The following is a 20337-nucleotide window of genomic DNA, read 5'->3' on the forward strand; positions in this document are numbered from 1 at the left end:
AGAAATCTTCTGTAGACAGGACCTCAGGGGAGGTGGTGCTGAAACTGGATCTTGAGGATAAGGGGTTAGCTAGGCATCAGAGGGAGTAGGAGTGTTCCAGAGATGTGAGAGTACAGAGAAGTCTCTGGGAAGTAAAATTAGTTTGGAACAGATGGAATGAAAAATACCTATGAGGGAAGATCAAGAGAGTAGGTGCAAAATTCAGCCAAGGTCAGTTCATGAGGGACTCAGAGCATCTCGTTTAATGTTTTGGCTTTTCTTCTGAAAGCTGTGAAAAACCACTGAAAGCTTACAAATACAGGAGTGACATGATCAGGTTTTGATTTTAGGAAAATTATTCTGGCTTCAGGACGTTATAGGCATGGGAGAATGCGGAAGGTATAGAAGAATTTTTCATGACCCTGGATTAGGTTTTGGGTGAAGGTTGGCATCCTCACCAAGTTAAGGAATATCGGAGAAGGAGCAGGATGGGGGGAGGAGAATGCAAGGTGAGACATCACAGAGCTGCCGTTGAGGAGGAAATGTCCAGGAACAGGCAGAGATACCTGTGTGGAGGTCAGGAAAGACGTCCCTGTGGAGACATGGATTTTAAAGACAGTTGAAGAGAGTGTGGTCAAAAGTTTCTAATGCTACAGAAAATTCTAGTAAAAAGAGACCCAAACAGTGCTGTCTTGAATTGGCAGGGAGAGGTCATTAGTGACCTCTGAGAGAGCAGTTCCACAGGAATGGCAAGGGCCCCTCCTTCTGGGGAGTATTGGGAGGTTTGGAAGTGGAGACTGTGAGAACAGATTTGTCTTTCTAGAGACTTGGCTGTGAACAGGGAGGTACAGGGCGGGATGTGGAGGAAAGTTGCCCGTCTCCTAGTGTTGGAGGGGAGGCTGAAGGCTTGTTTATATGAAAAAGGAAAGATCCATCAGTGGGGGAAGAATAAAAACACACGAAAGAAAGATGAGATTTCAGGAGGAAGTAGGAGGTGTTGGGTGGAAGTGCATCTCTTTCTCCGAGTCAGAGAGAAGAGCTTAGAGAAAGACGGAAGGCAAGCTGTGGGAAGTCACAAATGCTTGCCTCTACTTCCACTTTGAAATAACAAGCAACATCGCCTGCAGAGCTAGGTGGTGATGAGGGTCTGGTCAGAGACTTGAGCAAGGTAACGGAGGTGGAAGCACTGAGACGGAGGATGCACAATATTCTAGATGCACCTCATCACAGTTTTGCTACAGTTTTGGTGACTTGCTGAATATACTTGGAAAATCTAGAAAACTTTTTTTTTTAGGGTCATAGCTCCCATCAGCCTTTAAGAACCAAAGCTTCATTATTACATGATTTTGAAGTGCTACTTTTAATGAAGAGTCTCAGCTCTCTAAGACTAATTAGGTCAAATCTCATTATAACTGTCTGCATTATGGCTTACACTTCTTTCACTGCAGAACATCATTTATATTCATTTGGAAGGAAGGCTCCATTCTACAGTATGTTTTTACAGTTCAGACTCTGCCTTTTGCTTAAACAACTTTCTAATGTAATTACATTAAAATTATTAGCATGTACCTCTTAAAAATCCAAAATGAATTAAACTCTTGAGTATAGATCCATATATAAACTTCATGAACTCATGTCTCATGAAAAGGAGTGAATTTGAAATACTTTGCTTAGAGTAAACGTTGCCCCCACATTCCTGAATCTATCGCCATCCAACACTTAGAATTTCTCTTACTGACTGGTGATGAATTTATATTGAACTATTTGTTCTCTCGCAATTCCCTCCTAATCAATGGGAAACATATATTTATCTATTTAGTCTACATATGTTGTTGCATAATAATAATGTCTAACATTTACTGAGTGCCTACTATGTGCCAGCATTGTTCTAGGTGATTTTACTAGTATTATTTCATTTAATACTCCTAGCAATCTGATGAGGTAGGTACTATTATCAATGCAAGATTACAAGGGCGAGGATATTTTCCCATTGTGTTTGCTGCTATTTCCCTACTGCCTACAACAGTGTCTGGCACACACTAGGAGTGCAAAATGTATTTATTCCATCGACAAAATTTCATTTGACCAATGATAAAATTGAGCCACAGAGATACTAAATAACTTGCCTTACTCCCTAAGGTTGTGGTACAAACTATATGAGCAACTGTTAAGAAAAGCACTTCAAAAAGAGTGGTGGTAAGGATCAAATACATTCATAGGTGTGTTGTTAGAACAGGGCCTGGCACATAGTAACACTGTCCAGGGGATTTGCCAACATTATCTGTTTACTTTTGTGTCTTGCCTTCATGATCAGGCGAGGCCTTATTCATTTCTCTACCCCTGGGCCAGTGTCTTACATAAATTAGGTAGTACACAAATATGTTGAAGGGAGAAAATGTTTTCAAATAGATATTTTTGAGAGCTTAATGAATTATTTATTTTGTTAAAAATAAAATAAATTTAAGCCATATATTCAATATTCACTCAACAAATATGTATCAAGGACTACTACATTCCAGGTACTCTGCTGAGTTTTTGGGAAAAAAAAGTCAAGAAAAAGACAGTCCCTGCCCTCATAGAAGTTGCCACCTGGGGACAGAGAGAGACACCAATACGTGTCTGTTTTTATAGTGTGGAATCGGAGGTTGTCTAAAACCATGACTTATGGATACAAAATCTATAAAAACTTCTTGATGAACTAGAACACATCCTAAAGTGCTAACAGTGATTAAGAATATGACCTACGCGAAAACATTAAGAACATAGCTTATGCATAGATTAGAGATAAATAATCCTGAGAAGAAAGGGTAACTACTTAGTAATATTTGGAAGAGAATAACAGAACAGGCTAGAATTACTTAAAATGATTTAGCATTGCATAATAAGAAATAACATTATGCAATCCAAAAATGAAACATTTAGATTGGAAATGAAAAAACTGGTAATGATAAAATTGGTTAGATAATGGGATAATTTGTCAAGAAACATCCTACTTTCAAATACAGGTGATGACAGAATGTGCAAAATTTGCTATGCAAACCACGTATAAACCCAGCAGGGAAAACATTAGCGCATCAATAATGTATTTTGTTGTGCGGCAACATATACAAGCACTTAATTCCACGTTGAGATAATAACATTTTAGTATCTCACTGACATAAGCTTGGATATAGTCCCAGTCTCCCCTCCAGGCCCCATGGCTTGTGAGATGTTTCCCAAAGCTGATGTGCAAGAGAACCTTATAGTCTCGATGAAGGTCTTCGACCTTTGTGGGCTTCAGCATCCCCATCTGTGAAGCAGGGTAATGATCTAACTCAGAATGAAGGAAACAATGACTAGCACTTATAGATCTCCCACAGTGTTTCAGAGTGCAAGATGCTCTTACAGATGCGTGCAGCTATAATAATAATGGGCCCTGTTTATTGAGTGACCTGTAGAAGGCATGTTGTTTGCAGGATCTTATTTATTCCTATCATGGCCTGTGAAGTAGGTGTTATTGTTCTTAGGGATGAGGAAACTGTGTCTTCATGGGATTCAAGAGCTTGTCTATGTGTATATGTTTAGTGAGGGGTAGAACCAGGAAAGACCTTTCTGCCTCCAGAATCTGCTTCCTGTCCTCCAGGTCCTGCTACCTCCCACGAAATTGGCCTTTCCTTCAAACTTCCATGAAATCAGCAAGCTAAAGATGACGAAAGACGCACCCTTTCCAGTTCTCTATTTTGCCAGAGAATTGTGACTTTTTCAGGAGGGAAGGAGCTTGTTAAATTTGAAATGGGTTATGAAAAGGCAAGTTGTAATTACTGCAATCGCTATCATATCATCATCTTGATGATCGTCATCTTATATCAGGGCCTGCATCAGCCTCACTTCAAAGCACGTGAAATTAGCAGAATTCCACCATCTTTCTCTCTGGATCCCTTCCCATCCCTGCTCCTGAGTACTCCATGTTCTAAGGAATATTGCTTTTCACATCACTCTTTCCACAGCACAGAGAAAGCTCCCAACGTCTGGCATCCTTGGTCCTAGCCACATATAAGTGGAAAGCAGCCTGACTGCATCTTGAAGTAATTCACAAGAGCCTACGAATAACTGCTAGACCAGCCCAACCCTCCAAGGACATAGGCATTTTAGCCCCTGAAGCAATGTGGTAATAATAGCTAGCATTTACACAGGGCATGATTGCTGACAAAGATATTGAAAGCATATTTAGTTTCGTGAGGTCCTGTTATCCATATTTCTCAAATAGGGAAACTAAAGTTTTGAGAGAGTATTTGGCAGAGAGTCATTCTGTTGCTAAGTGGCAGAATCAAAACTTGAATGCAGAACTTCTCGTTCATGATGCACATTCTGTCCATTCTCTCTCACAGTTGCTCACAGGCATTGGTTTGAGGAGGATAATCTTCTTCCTTGGCTTTTTCTTAGTTCTGGTCACCAGCATATCCTTCCTTTGAGGCACGGCATGTACAAATCATGCAGATAGCAATTTGGCAACCAGCTTCAAAAACTTGCTAAATATTCTCCTGTATTTCAATGACATGTTGAACAGAGTTAATTGTTACATTTGGCAGCATAGAGAGAAGAGTGGATGACTTGCTCTCTGAAATTGGTACTTAAGCCCTATGACAAGATGCTTTGGGCAACAGTGCATTACTTTTTCATTGTTTCATGTAATGTGTGGTGGGTACTATTTTGGGCACTTTGCTTACACTATCTTATTTAATATGCATGACAACCATACATATTATGATGAATTTGCAATTACCATGTGCATTTTATAGACGAAAACACCACAGGACAGTTAGGTAACTTACCCGAGAGGTAGCAGGTGTAGTTGAGATGCAAAGGCCAAGAGTGTGTCCCCAAGAGCCCTGCCTTTAGACCTGATGCCCCAGTGCCTTCTGTGCATCTCCCTCCTTTGCCCTGGGGAATGCTGCCGAGCTTAGTGCTGAATGGGTGTCCTGGCAGCTATGTTCACATAGCCTGAAGACAATCAGGACCTCGTGCTTCCAATGCTTTTTCAGCGTCTGTGCCCAACAGGCCACTTAATATGTTTGCTCAGTAAGAACAATCTCTGGAATCTTCATTGATATGAATTCAACCTCCTCACTGGTTGGAATTATTGAGCCCAGCATGAAACATGACTTTATATCAGAAACAAATAAACCTATCTCTGCATTCCCATCTAAATAAGGCTTTTCTCCACAGAAATCAATGAAAGTTGAGTAGTTCTGAAGGGCCTGCCTGAGATGTGCTCATACTAGAATCATTGGGTGCCCCTCCTACTTATTCTAGTGGAAGGGAAGAAACTCCAGGAGGTGCCTATATCCTAGTAGGGAGGGTGGGGTTGGGAACTAATGAACACAGAAATATCTCAAGGGCTAGAGAGCTAGAAAATTACCCTTCTCAAAAATTAAGCATACCACAAGTATAGGACTCGCGAGCTGTTTTCTTGTGCAAATTATTTAAACTCCTGGTACGTTAGTTTCCTTACATAGGGTTGCTGTTTGGATTATGTTGTATTAACATATGTAAAGTTTGTAATAATGTTTGACATTAATGTAGTGAGTTTTCAATAACTGTGATTTCTCTTTGCTCGTGACTCTTCTGAATGGATAATAGGAAGAGGGAGAAACAGTGGTTACGACTCAAAAGAGACCCATAAAAGATGACATAGGGAGGATATGGCAATTTCCAATTTCTTCTCACCCTTCAACTCCCTTGTCATACGTCACCTTTTCTTAGGAGCCCTTCTCAATTCCTTAGGCAAACTGAAGTGCTCCTTCTCCTGCAATTCACATGCTTTGTTTATTTCTCACAGTAACTGACACATTTATCAGAACCTGATGGGGCAGGAACTATTATGGTCCCCATTTTCAGATGAGGAAACTGGACTTCGATGTTCAGCAATTTGCCTGAGTCACAGAGTTGGTAAGTGGTTCTGAAGTGGAGAAAGGACTCAAGTGGAGCCGAAATAGCATCAGCAGCTTTACATAACTCAGTGTAGCGCAGCGCTTTATTAACTTTTGAGTCAGAAAAATCTGAGTGGGAGTCCAGGTTTCAGTGTTTATTAGCCATATGACCTTGGGCAAAGTCTAGATTCTTTATCTGTTAAATGTGGACAATGGTGTCTATCTCTTGGGACCCTTGTAAGAAGTAAATGAGACAGCACTTGCAGAGAACCAGGAGGAACTTAATTAATTGAAGTTTTTATTAGAATTATATACCACTTCTAGACCTTGCTCACAGCTTTATATCTCCAGCACAATGTTCAGTGTGTCATGGGTACTGATGAATGAATGAATTAGATGAATGAGACATGAAGGATTAAGTTGGGCTGAGAATATTATGCCCTGAAATATCACGTCAAAGAAATGTTATGTATCAGTTGTTCAGACCACAGTTAGTGTTGTTATTTTAATATAAATATATTCTCTACTGGACATTTTACGCATAAAGTAATGAAGGTAGGAGAAATCATACAAATATAAAAGTTAAACATAGCTATAAGCTTTATAAATGGCTATATCAATTGATTAACATTTCTAGGTACTTAAACAATGTCTGTACAAGTGCATGAATTTTTTTCCTAATCATAATATCCATTTGCACTTACATTACATTATCTAAAAGCACCTATTCATTATGTTACTGAAAAATCTACCATCAACCATTTATACTCCATAACATTTTTATTACGACTATTGTTCCTCAAGTAAGTACCCTGTCATTTGGCATAAGTTGATTATCCATATAAATTTAAAGTGGTGTGAAAAGTTTTTTCTGGCATCATTGATCTCATAGGAGCACAAGAACATCCTGAGTCATCTGCCAGGCCTGAGACAAAAGGGGCACCTCATGACCTGGCTTCTGCCCAGAAGGTTCCCTTTTTGCTGATGGTTTTGAGAAGCATTCCATTGCTACTGTCCAGATAGAAATATGCCAACGGTCTCAGGTACTGAATTTGTCTTCCTTCTATCTCTCTATCTTCAGAGAGACAGATTTTTTTTTCTTCTTTTTTTTCCCTCTCCCCTGGAGCCTTTAGGCCCTTTGCATAACTCACAGCCAACAAGAACGTTTCCTCTATTTTCATCATTGTACTTTATATGTTCTGTTTAAAAAAATAAATATTGACTCTGAGACATTTCCATTGGCCCCAAAATACATTGATAATTCCAGCTATAACATCAATATGGAGAGAGAGTTAAAACAAGTATGCTTATAAATCCTGTGAACCTAGATCCATGAATTTTCCTCATTTCTCTTCTCCAGGATGTGCTCTGTCTGACATCTTTCTGTCATCTCTTGAGCCTTTGATCCTGGTTCATAGCTTGCCAACCTAAATGGCATTTTTAGGGATTATTATCTGCCTCCTAATCTAGACATTTGTATTAGATCTATCTGGATTATAAACAAATATATGTATATTGTTTTATTTAAGATTATTTTATATTTCCTATGCAAAATTGCAATTCCTATGCAATTTTGCAATGAAATATGCAAATTTAATTTCTAAGGAAGAGTTTCCTGATTTTAGATTGTTTGATAATATTTTAATGCAGTTGCCAATGTTAGCACTATGTTGATATTCTTTATAACGAGAAAGAGAAATAACAAGTGAAAACAAAGAAGAGGAAGACAAGTGGGTTTGGTGGATCAAAGACTTCAATAGCTCCCCAGTAGGGATGAGAGGGGAGGAGCGGAGTGATCAACCTGCATTTTGGACTAGACCTTTGGGGACCTGGAAAAAGCAGACTGCCAGGAAGGGGCGTCAGTTTGAAATCCCGTGTCTTAAGCTGGTTCAAACAGACTGCAGTTTATCTTCAATTAATATCCAATTATGCCTCTTTCATCCTGGCTTCACTTCACCAGTGAATTTCTTGGTTTAATGCTCAAAAAAAGAAAAAGTTCTCCCACTGTGAACATATTAATTCAATCCTATATAAGGAATAAAATTACAGCTAAATTAATTAACTCAAAATAGATCACAGACTTAAATACAAAACATAAAACTATAAAACATTTTAAAAATAGGAAAATCTTCAGGATCTAGAGCTAGACAAAGAGTTCTTAGACTTGACGTCAAAAATATTATCCATAAAAAGAAAAATCAATAAATTGGATCTCAACAAATTTAAAAATATTTGCTCTGTTACAGAGTCTGTTAAGAGGATAAAAAGACAATCTACAGACTGGGAGAAAATATTTGCAAGCCGCAAATGTGATCAAGGATTAGTATCTAGAATATATAAAGAAGTCTCAAAACTCGACATTAATAAACCCAATATATCGAATTACAAAATGGGCAAAAGACATGAAGAGACATTTGACTACTGGAAATAAGCCAACGAAAAGATATTCAAAATCATTAGCCATTAAGAAAATGCAAATTAAAGCCATAATGAGATATCACTATACACCTATCAGAATGTCTAAAATAAGTAACAGTGACAACACCAAATGCTGGCGAGGATGCAGAGAAACTAGATTCATGCACTGATAGTGAGAATATAAAATGGTAGAGTCACTCTAGAAAATACTTTGGCAGTTTTCCATGAAACTAGAATGCAACGACCAAATGATCCAGCAATTACACACTTGGGCATGTATCTCAGAGAAATGAAAACTTACATTCACACAAAACCTGTACACAAATGTAACCTCGGGCCCATTTAAAGCCAGTTCAAACAGACCCTATCTCTTATCAACAAAGTGGTTAAGGATTGTCTTTCAGAAAAACTGCAGAGTCACGTAGCCAGGTGATGTGAAAAAGAAAAAATCATGACCTGAAATGACCGCAGAACCAAAGATCCTTCTTCCCATGGAACCCAAGGACCAGGACATGACTGGAACTTGAAAGCTGGACTCTTAATAGAAGCGAGGGGTCCTTCAATCAGGAAGATCCGGCATTAAAATCCTTCCCCACCTCATCAAAAATGTTTAGAACACTATAATAAGAGTTTAGAACCTCATCATAAATGTTTAAAACCATAAATGCTTGAAGACCCCCAAAGAAAACTGGTCCCACCAGTGTTTCCACATGCCTGCCTGTTCTCCCTAACCTCTTAAATTTCACCCCAAATCCTGAATTGGGGAGACAGATCTGAGGGCACACACCCCGTCTCACTGCAGGTCAGTCTTGCACAATAAAGCTGATCTCTTTTCCCAAAGGGTGCTGCTGTAATTAATTGGCCATTTATGTGCATTAGGCAAGTAAACTCCAATTTTGTGCAGTAAAACAAATGTTCCTGATAGCTTCGTTCATAAGAGCCAAAAGTTGGAAACAACCCAGATTTCTTTCAATGAGTGAATGGTTAAACTGTAACACATCCATATCACGGAATAAATACTACTCAGCTATAAGAAGGAATGAACTATTGATACATGTAACAACTTGGATGAATCCCCAGAGAATTATGCTGAGTGAAAAGAGCTAATCCCTAAAGGCTATATACTATATGATTCCATTTATATAATGTCCTTCAAATGACAAAATTATAGAAATGGAGAACAGTTTGGTGATTTCCAGGGGTTAAGAACAAGAGGTAATTATGTGTGTCTATAAAAGGGTAACATGAGGGATCCTGTGGTGATGGAAATGTTCTATATCTTGAGTGTATCAATGTGAATATCCTGGTTGTGATATTGTACTACAGTTTTACAAGATGCTACCCTTGGGGCCAGTTGGGCAAAGGGGATAAAGGCTGTCTCTGCATTATTTTTTACAACCGAATGTGAATCTATAATTGTCTCAAATAAAAGTTTAATTAAAACATAGTTTTCAAAAGATACTTGGGGGCTGGCACTGTGGCATAGTGGTTAAAGTTTGGCGTGCTCCGCTTCGGCATCCTGAGTTTGTAGGTTCAGATCCTGGACCTACACCACTTGTCAGCCATGCTGTGGTGGCAACCCACATATAAAGTGGAGGAAGACTGGCACAGATGTTAGCTCAGGGCTAATCTTCCTCAGCAAAAAAATAAGATATTTGTTACATAGGAAAATGCTTTTATTATAATACGTGAAAAAGCAAAATATGAAACTATATTTTAAGTAATGACAAATTTAGAGTGCATATATCTATACACATGCTGAGCTATGTATATACTATATATATGTGTGTGTGCATACACACATTCACAACATCTATACACATGCCGAGCTTAACAAATGGTAATATTAAAGTACAATGAGTCGTAGAAGGGGGAGGAGATAGATCTTTTTTTCTTCATTATAATTCAATATATTTTTCAGGGTTTTTAAAGTTTTATATATTACATTTATAATAAGCAACAATAAAACAAAACAGCTCAGGCCATGACCATCCATTCAACTCATACTTCAAAACTTCAGGCCTTTCTAGTAGGATATCAGAAGAAATGGCAATTTATTGAAAACCTGGATCTGATACTAAATAAATTATCCTTTCCTACTCTCCAAACAGATGACTTTTATAATTAATGGGCTAATTTAACTGCAAATCTTCAAGTCAGTGATATTAATTAAAAAGAAGACATGTAAATGACCTTCTGAAAAGGACTTATCTCTTAATTTGCCCACAAATGAGCACTTGCGATTACTTCTTAATCAATACCAGGAAGCTGGCTAGAATTAATGCCAAGCCTTTTAGTTTCAGCCACTTTTAAGAGCACTCAGGATCACCACATGCAGACTGTTCATGGCCAGCCCTATATTTTCCTTTAATTTACCTGACCTTTCAGGTAGTGAGTGAATTTAAGGCCTTTATAGGCTTGGTCTGAATAACTGGCAACTTTCATTACTTTAATCATGGACCAAAAGCTGTGGGAAATGTCAGCCTTCCCTATGCCATTGTTTAATATGTTAATATGATCATTAACATCTTCTTTTGCTGAGAAACACACCTGATAGGTAAAGAAAGTAGCAAGAGGCTAGAGGGGAGGGGGATGAATATAACTTCAATTTTATCTCTACAAGAAAATTAGAGGTCTTTCCTCTCTACTTTTCTTCTTGCATTAGGTGTAGCATAAATGGTGGCTAGCAGGATTCTAAGAATTGACACTTTTAGGCAAAATGCAGTTGCCTCTTATAGGGAGATAAGGGTCTAAAGTCAGCACATAAGGTAAAACTCAAGTATAATATATTCCCAATTACCCCTGGCATCCCTTAAATTGTCCAGAAAGGACATTGCTAATACACATTTGTATATAACATATCCTTGTAGCTCTTCCATTCAGTGTTAGCTCTTGATTGATTCTTTTTTTTTTTTCCTCAAAGATGTTGTTGACTGTGTTTTTTTTCTACATCTTAACAAGCATTTACTAACTTGTCAATGGTTAGGAAGGTCCTTAAAACCACTGGCATGTTCTTTCAGTAGATTTTACCAAGATAATATTGGCTGCTTCAAGTTTGAATGCTTCCATTCCCTTGAAAATATATGTGACCCAGTATGGAAATTGACAAGTTGACTTCCACTAAGGTAAATAAATACTTGCCTCATATGATTCACTGTAATGAAGGGGTAAGGATGAGTCTGTACATCTGTCTACTAGGCGTCATCTTCACATGAAATCACTGGTTACATTTTACTGCTTGACTTAGTACAGGATCTCTCCAAGTTGAGACCTGAGGTCTAACAAACATTAGAACCAAACTGGAATGCTTATTAACTCAACAGCACCACTGCAGAAAAAAGTGTAGGATATCTATTTTATTTCTTATCTTTTTTTATGAAGGGGAAGCAATATAAATAAATGGAAAAAAATAAACAAGGAAAGCCACTACAACTAATTGTCCATTGCACGAGAGGCAATCAGAACAAACTACAGCTGTTTTCAGACACAGTTGCATGGGACAGGAGCTTTGAACCAACTCAGCTTTAAGATACACCCTCCTTTCCTCGCTCTTGGCTGGGTTGACTGCAGAGGTAGACACTGGATCCTGATGAGTCAGTTAGATGCTTCCAACCTCAAACCTGAATCATATCCCTAAAAACATTATGGACTTGGGTCTAATATTCTAAGTTTGCCTCTCCCTTTAGCCACTCGTTTTGTGTGTGTTGACTAGAGATTTTGACTTCTTGGAGACATGATTTCCTCATGTGCAGAATGGGATGACGGACGATGTAGGGCAGGACTGAATGGGGCAACGAGGGTAGAGCTGCTGTAAATGGCAACCTTGCATTGCAGATGTTACGATGAAGATCACCAGTAAAGGCAGCAGGTGAGGCAGATCCTAATTTCAGATTCTAATTACAGGGCTGTGAGAACATAATCTTTTAGATAATTCAGGGCCAAAGCCTTTCTGCAATCTGAAAATACAAAAGTTGATTTACAGTCTTTGAATTCATAAGATTACTATGCTGTCTTCTTACCGTTTTGCGTTAGGTGGCTGTGGTGTCAGCTACTTGGACACATTTTTGTTTATTCATAGATCGCCCATGTCTCAAGCTTTCAGGCTGCTTAGATAAGACAGAACGCTCCTCAGTGGTGGGGGAGGAGGAGGAAGAAGAAGGTAAGAATACCAAATATGTTTGCCCTGTTTTTTCTTTTTTCTTCCGTTTTGTGTTTCTCTCACATACTAGAGGCAACTGTCAATAAGAGATATGATCTTAGTCTTGGAGAGAGCAGGCCAGGATTAAAAATTACATTTGCCAGATATCAGTTGGCTTACCAGGGATAAATTATTTACCTTCCGTAAAACTTCCATTTTCTCATCTATGTAAGGGGAAAGGCCACTTTCTTTGGGAGATTGATATCAGGTGAAATGAGCTCCTTCTGTGAACTTGCCTTGGATGCAGGAGACCGTCAAGCACTCACCTCTGTGCTCCTTTCTACCTGCTTTAAGCCCTTTGCACTCAGAGGCAGTGTCTTTTTCATTCTGGTTAAACCTCAGCACCTAGTGTCAGGGTCCTTCCAAACGTTCTTTTCTCACTAGGATAGCAATCAAAGAGGCCATGATTAGGGTAGTAAAATAAAAAATATATATTTGGTGTTTGTTGGTTTCTGGCACAGAGCTTCTAAAACCCTTGGGATTTCCTGAGTGATAAGAGTATGTTTTCCTATTCATAAGGAGCCCCTTTGGACCTTGTATGAGTTTATGCTAAGTATGCTAATGAGATGACTTTTAGGGGGTGGGGCCCCTAGATAGCTTCAGGATGGGAGATGGTTGCCAAAGGAACCGACCACATGATTACAGGGTTGGACTTCCAGCCCCACTTCCTCGGGACGGGGAGGGTGCTGAACATTGAGTCAGTTACTAATGGCCAATGATTTAATCAATCATGCCCACTTAATGAAACCTCCTTAAAAATTCTTGAACAATCTGGCTTGGGGAGCTTCTGGGTTGGTGAACACATCAGCACATCGAGGTGCTAGGAGGGTGGCACACCTGGAGAGGGCATGGAAGCTGCACATCCCATCCTCCATCCCCATACCTTGCCCTATGCATCTCTTCCATTTGGTTGTTGCTGAGTTGCATTCTTCATAATAAACCAATAATCACAAGTAAAATGCTTTCATGAATGCTAGGGGGGATTGTGGGAACCCCTGAATTTGTAATCATCTGGGCAGAAGTGTGAGTAGCCTGGGGATCCCCTTTGCAGCTGGTCTGTGAAGTGGGGCAGTCTTGTGGGACTGAGCTCTTCACCTGTGGAGTCTGTGCTGACTCTGGGCAGTTAGTGTTCGATTTGAATTGAATAGTTGGACACCCAGTTGATGGTGAAGAATTAGAGAATTGATTGGTGTCAGAAAAAAAAGCACACAATTAGAATTTCCCAAAGGACCAAAATGTGGGTTTAAATATAACTGATTCACTGTAATTAGAAGAATTTCACGGTAAACATATATAACTTGGTAGAAAAAAGTACTTTCTAATTGACTCTCAGTTTCCTTTTTTTACTCTCAATGCTAACGGCTGTCTCCGGTTAAGAGAGGAAGCAAATACTCCACATCTTTTTTGTTTTTTTTCCACTACAGTTTTGGATGTATCTATTAGAAGTACATCAACTGTTAAGTCAAAGATTTTGATAAGAGTCTAAAAATGCAGAGTGGATTTGTCAGGAAGCTAAGAAAGTTGGGCTGAAGATTCCTCACTTGGGCAGACCCCTTATGTGTTCAAAGATGGACCAGCTGGCAACATCTGGGCATCCTCAAATAAGGCATTCGGAGGGCAAGGACCATATACACCAGAGAAGCAAGAACCAAAGCGGGAAGAAAACTGAATGTGAAGTTAAAGAGGATAGAAAGTAAGAAAGACAAGGGCTAGTTGAGAAGCAGGAGGGAGGGGACAGTTTCAACGTGTCGAAAGCCCACTCTGTGTTTACTGGAGGCCTCAGTCCTCTCAGCCACTCTGATGTACAAGTTGTTTCTGTTGTTTCTCTCACAGGTGAGAACACCATAGCTCTGAGGCAACAGCGTGTGTGGCGGAGACAGAATTTAAAGCTCTCTCATACACAGCCTCTGATACACTAGCATATTCTGGCAGCTCTGTTTCCCAACTACATTTCAAATATGATTACCCTCCTCTCTGCCACTGCCACCAACCTAGTCCAAGCCACCTTTATTTCTTACCTGGACCACCACAGTCAGCTCTATGGGTCTGCTTGCTTCCACTCTTGTCCCCTACACAGCAGTCACACTGATTTTTGATCCTGTCATTCCTCTATGCTCAACCTTCCATTGGGTTCCCATTACATTTAGACTCAATCCAAATCCTTACCATGGCCAATAGGTTCCTACAGGATTTTGCCACTGCCTAGCTATCCAAAGTCATGGCCTGCCCTCCTCACCCTGTTCTTGGAATGTGAGCAACACCACACAGCATTCTTGCTGTTTCTCCTGCCTGCCAAGCATGCTCCTATCTTGGGGACCTGGCATTCCTTCATATCTTTATATGGCTTGCTCCCTTCTGCCACTTGGGTCTCCTAACTCCATCCATTCCCATGAAATCACTCTCTAGCTCCTTATCCTGCCTTTTTTTTTCTTGATAGCACTTAATACAACATGATATTATATCATATATTTATCTGTTTATATATCATGTCTCTTCTACTAAAGCTCTATGGGAGCAAATTCCTTTCATCCCTGAGTAGCATTCTCAGCCCCTACAAAAATACTTGGCATAGAGTAGATGCTCAATGAATTTGTTGAATTAAAGTGTCAGAGCCCAAAGCTGAGAAAAGAAAATGTTTAAGAAAGTTGGACCTTATTTTAAAGAAAATCTCTAAAAAGATTACTTCTAAAAAATTAAGAAAATCAACATTTTCCAATAAGCACTATGCCTTTGGAACATTTGTACAAGCATTATTTTTTGCCTTACATACCTGACAAAGTGTTTTGATAACTGCTGTCATGTTTTGTAAAGCCCCTTGAGGAAAATACAATATTTGAAGGAAAATACAATATAAATGCAAACTAATAACAAAGCACCTCTCTGTTTGGCACTCATGTTAAAGTGCATGAGGCTTTCATTGATTTAGCAAAAAATAAAGTAGAGAGTTTCTAAAGGTAAAGAAATAGATCAAGTCAAAATCATTATAGTCTGATCCAAGCAGCAAGCGGCCTTAGTGTACACACCTATCACTATTTAAACCTTAGAAATTCACTTCCAGATGTTTTCAACAATGGTGCAAACCTCCTACATTCAAGGCCTCCGGGTAGGCTGCCACTATTCTTGTACCCCAATCTAATCTGTAGTCAAACAGATGAACACCTGATTTTATTGTCTACAGTATAGCTATCTCTAAATAGGCCAACAGTTTTTCCCTTCCAGAAGTATCTATTTTTTAACATTAAAAATACTTAAGAATAAAATCCCATTTACAATTGCAACAAAAAGAATAAAATACCTAGGAATAAACTTAACCAAAGAGGTGAAAGATCTGTACACCAAAACCTGTAAAACATTGTTGAAAGAAATCCAAGAAGACACAAAGAAATGGAAAGATATTCTGTGCTCTTGCATTGGAAGAATTAACATCGTTAAAATGTCCATACTTCCTAAAGCAAACTATAGATTCAATGCAATCCCTATCAAAGTTCCAATGACATTTTTCACAGAAATAGAACAAAGAATCCTAAAATTTATGTGGAAAAACAAAAGACCCAGAATAGCCAAAGGATTCCTGAGAAAAAAGAACAAAGCTGCAGGGATCACACTCCCTGATTTCAAAATATACTACAAAGCCATAGTAACCAAAACAGTATGGTACTGACACAAAAGCAGACACACAGATCAATGGAACAAAATTGAGAGCCCAGAAATAAACCCACACATTTATGGACAGCTAATATTCGACAAGGGAGCCAAGAGCATACGATGGAGAAAGGAGAGTCTCTTCAATAAATGGTGTTGGGAAACTGGACAGCGACATGCAAAAGAATGAAAGTAGACCTTTCCCTTACACCACGCACAAAAATAAACTCAAAATGGATTAAAGACTTGGATGTAAGACCCGAAACCATGAAACTTCCAGAAGAAAACATAGGCAGTACGCTCTTTGACATTGGTCTTAGCAGCATATTTTCAAGTACATTGTCTGACTGGGCAAGGGAAACAAAAGAAAAAATGAACAAATGGGACTACATCAAACTAAAAAGCTTCTGTGCAGCAAAGGAAACCATCAACAAAATGAAAAGACAATCTAACAATTGGGAGAAGATATTTGCAAACCATATATCAGATAAGGGGTTAATATCAAAAACATACAAATAATTCATACAGCTCAACAACAAAAATCCCCAACAACCCAATCAAAAAATGGGCAAAGGATCTGAACAGAGATTTCTCCAAAAAAGATATATAGATGGCCAACAGGCATATGAAAAGATGCTCAACATCATTAGCTATCAGGGAAATGCAAATCAAAACTACAATGAGGTGTCACCTCACTCTGGTCAGAATGGCTATAATTAACAAGACAGGAAACAACAAATGTTGGAGAGGATGTGGAGAGATCGGAACCCTTGTACACTGCTGGTGGGAGTGTAAACTAGTGCAGCCACTATGGAAAGCAGTATGGAGTATCCTCAGAAAATTAAGAATAGACCTACCATATGATCCAGCTATTCCACTGCTGGTTATTTATCCAAAGAACTTGAAAATGCAAAGGCACAAAGGTACCTGCACCCCTATGTTCACTGCAGCATTATACACAATAGCCAAGACTTGGAAGCAACCTAGGTGCCCAAAAAGGGACGAATGGATAAAGAAGATGTGGCATTTATATACGATGGACTACTACTCAGCCATAAGAAATGATGAAATCCGGCCATTTGTGACAACATGGATGGACCTTGAGAGTATTATGCTGGTGAAATAAGTCAGAGGGAGAAAGTCAAATACTGTATGATCTCACTCATAAGTAGAAGATAAGAACAATGACAAACAAACACATAGCAATGGAGAATGGATTGGTAGTTACCAAGGGGGAAGGGAGAAAGGGCAAAAGGGGTGATTAGGCTCACATGTGAGGGGATGGACTATAATTAGTTTTTGGGTGGTGAACATGACGTAATCCACACAGAATTCGAAATATTTTATGATGTACATCCGAAAGCTATATAATGTTATAATCCAATGTCACTGCAATTAAAAAAAATAAATAAAAAATACTATAGACAAAGAATGAATAGTAAAACTATATGATTTAATTGGTTAAACCCACCAAAAGCCAAAAATGTATAAGTAATTGAAAACTTTCTTTCCGTAATAATTATGAATACATTTGTTGCTTTTATGATAAGAAGTTTGAAGGAAATTAGATTCTAAGTGTACATGCCTTAATTATAAATGTTTGTGTTACATAAAGCAAAGTATTTTGAAGGAGTTAAATGCGGTTGTCTATTGCCATTTCAAATCTATTCCTGGAAAACTATGCTTCTAAGATAAAAGAAAACATTTGCAAGAATGTTTCCCTACTGTCTGAGGTGGCAAAACAGTAAGTCTGCTGAGCCACTTCAGAGCTGTGTGCCTTCAATGTGATGGTTTAAAAGTAATCCATTCATGAGGACCTTCATTTATTGATTTTTTGTGTGTGTGTGAGGAAGATTGGCTCTGAGCTAACATCTGTTGCCAATCTTCCTCTTTTTGCTTGAGGAAGATTGTTGTTGAGCTAACGTTTATGCCAATCTTCCTCTATTTTGTATGTGGAACACCACCACAGCATGGCCTGATGAGTGGTGCATAAGTCCGCACCCAGGATCTGAACCTGTAAACCCCGGGCCACTGAAGCAGAGCATGCAAACTTAACCACTACACCACCGGATGGGCCTCTGATTATTTTTATATTAAAAAAAAAACTTCTCTGATAAAGCTAGAGTTATGGTCTAATACTAATCTCTATTAAAGAGTTCAACTTTTGCTTATGACACATTTCTAGAATTTTATATTTTGTCTTTAATACTTAACATAGAAAATAAAAAACTAGTTTATCTAATAATCATTTTTTTCTCCTTTCAAGAAAAAAAAACATACGGGAAAAAACAACTAAAGCAAAACACAAGAGCTGGCATCAATTTGTAAAGCAGTTTATAGACCCAGGAAGATGGGCAAATAGAGAAAGGGTGGAAAGAAGGCATTTGTCTTAGTTTTCAGAATCATTTTCTTGCTAACGATGGCACACATAGGAAGTCTTAACTTGTTTCTCATATGGAAAGCCAAAGTCATTTAAAAAAAGTTACCACTGGCATCTATGATTTCAGAATAAGAATTACCATTACAACGCTGATTTGCAAGATTTAAACTTACTGGGAATCTTTGGAGAAGTGGGTAAATTAATGTAAACATTGAGAATAAACTTCAAAGTATACCAAAAGTCCATTTTTTGGTAGAGCTCCAGAAATGGTCAATCATAGGTTAGACTTTGTCGTGTTTAAATTATGAGCTGCTGTGTTTCCTGTCTATTCTTCCTATGAAAGTCACCCTTCAGGATGACCTAGGGTTTCAAATTCCACTAGGGGCTAAGACTACCCTCACTTCACTTTTTTACAAATTCAAATATGAAGAAATTACTGTTACTGACTTAATTCCAATAGGGAAAAGAAGTGGAAAGAAATTACACTAATAAAAAAGGGATTTTTCTTTAATCAGCTTCTTATGAAGAACTGAAAAGTAAACTCCTGGTGCAGGATGAAAGTGATTATACCCCCCAGACGGCACGGGACTAAAGAAATACATGGTTAATGATTTCTTCTCCAAGAAATAAAGCCCATCACCATGCTTTCCCATGGACCAGTGTATCAGAGCACTGAGTACTACGAAGGTGTTTAATGGTTCCCAGAGAAGGTGCATCACCCTTCTCTGACAGTGCTCATTTGCATACACACGTTGAGTCCCAGCAGGAGGTGTGCATTCAGGGTCTCTGAGGGCAGAAATAAAGACATTCTCAGGTAAAAGCAGTTCCTCACTAAACTTTATAACCTCATTCCAAACTCCAGTTGTCAGTTAACAGCTTTCAGGATGACATCTTAAATCAAGAGAATGTCACACGTGTACAGTAACTGGCCTAATCTTTTCTGTAAATTGCTGCCTGTGGTTTTCAAAAACATAGTAAATTGCTGGCAATTGACAATGTGTCTCCCTGCGTGGCTAACTTCACTTCTGCACAGTTAACAAATCAGTGTTAAATTATTCATCAGATCACCCAGTGTCTAGGCTCTTCTGACTGTCATTGATTTCAGGGACCAGTAGCCTGTCTGCCTTTTACACTGACGCAAAATTCATACCATGCCCTCGGCATGTAAAATTAATCATAGGTAGGAAATAATAACTACACTTTTTGTCTCAGTATCTCAGTTAATGGTGAGCACAACTCACTGCACAATTAGTGCTCCTTCTCTCCTATGCTGCCCTAAAGGACAGAATACTTTCTCAGACTAATACTTAAAATAGCCTTAATGCCCCCGATACTTCAAATACACAGAGGAAGTGTTTTCTCTATTAATTCTATAATTAAGGACAAGAATAAAATGATGAATTGTATGTACAAACTGAAACATCAGACGGCCCATTTGGAAATGATGCCATCAAACCATTGCATATTGTTCTGGAAACAGGGTCAAATCAACTCCCCAGACAGCTCAACCAAATTGAATTTTGTTGCTAAAATAAGTGTGGGGATACAGGGCTTGTTCCGAAAGGACTTCTCAACTCAACACCATTTTTCTTTCAGCAGCATACAGCGGATTTTGCAGAAAGCATATTTACCTTTCCTTGAAATACTTTTTGAATCAGTACTGGCTAAACAGTGCAGCTGTGCAGTGAAATAGTCTTATATTTGAGGAGCTCATTAGTCTAGTTATGCTCAGGGAAATTAACTCCAGATCATCTCCAAAGGACCCCCAGCATTCTGACATTTTCTCCTAACCGTGCCTGAGCAGATATTTC

General features: G+C 38.7%; 1 protein-coding gene and 1 long non-coding RNA gene across 8 annotated transcripts in view; one reads left to right on the plus strand and one right to left on the minus strand.

Moving 5' to 3' along the window:
- Positions 1 to 17185, plus strand: part of LOC123290032 (uncharacterized) — a 54071-nt gene extending 36886 nt beyond the window's left edge. For 3 of the 6 annotated variants that reach the window (XR_006534296.2, XR_011493183.1, XR_011493179.1), the window contains 3 exons: positions 5798 to 5907; positions 6781 to 6931; positions 8135 to 17185. This is a non-coding gene — a long non-coding RNA (uncharacterized lncRNA). The remainder of the gene's footprint in view (positions 1 to 5797; positions 5908 to 6780; positions 6932 to 8134) is intronic. The other 3 variants (XR_011493180.1, XR_011493181.1, XR_011493182.1) reach the window with 3 other exon arrangements.
- Positions 1 to 20337, minus strand: part of NKAIN3 (sodium/potassium transporting ATPase interacting 3) — a 600276-nt gene that overhangs the window by 248718 nt on the left and 331221 nt on the right. The window lies entirely within an intron of this gene.

Source organism: Equus asinus, chromosome 12, assembly GCF_041296235.1.
Source record: "Equus asinus isolate D_3611 breed Donkey chromosome 12, EquAss-T2T_v2, whole genome shotgun sequence".
NCBI lineage: Eukaryota > Metazoa > Chordata > Mammalia > Perissodactyla > Equidae > Equus > Equus asinus.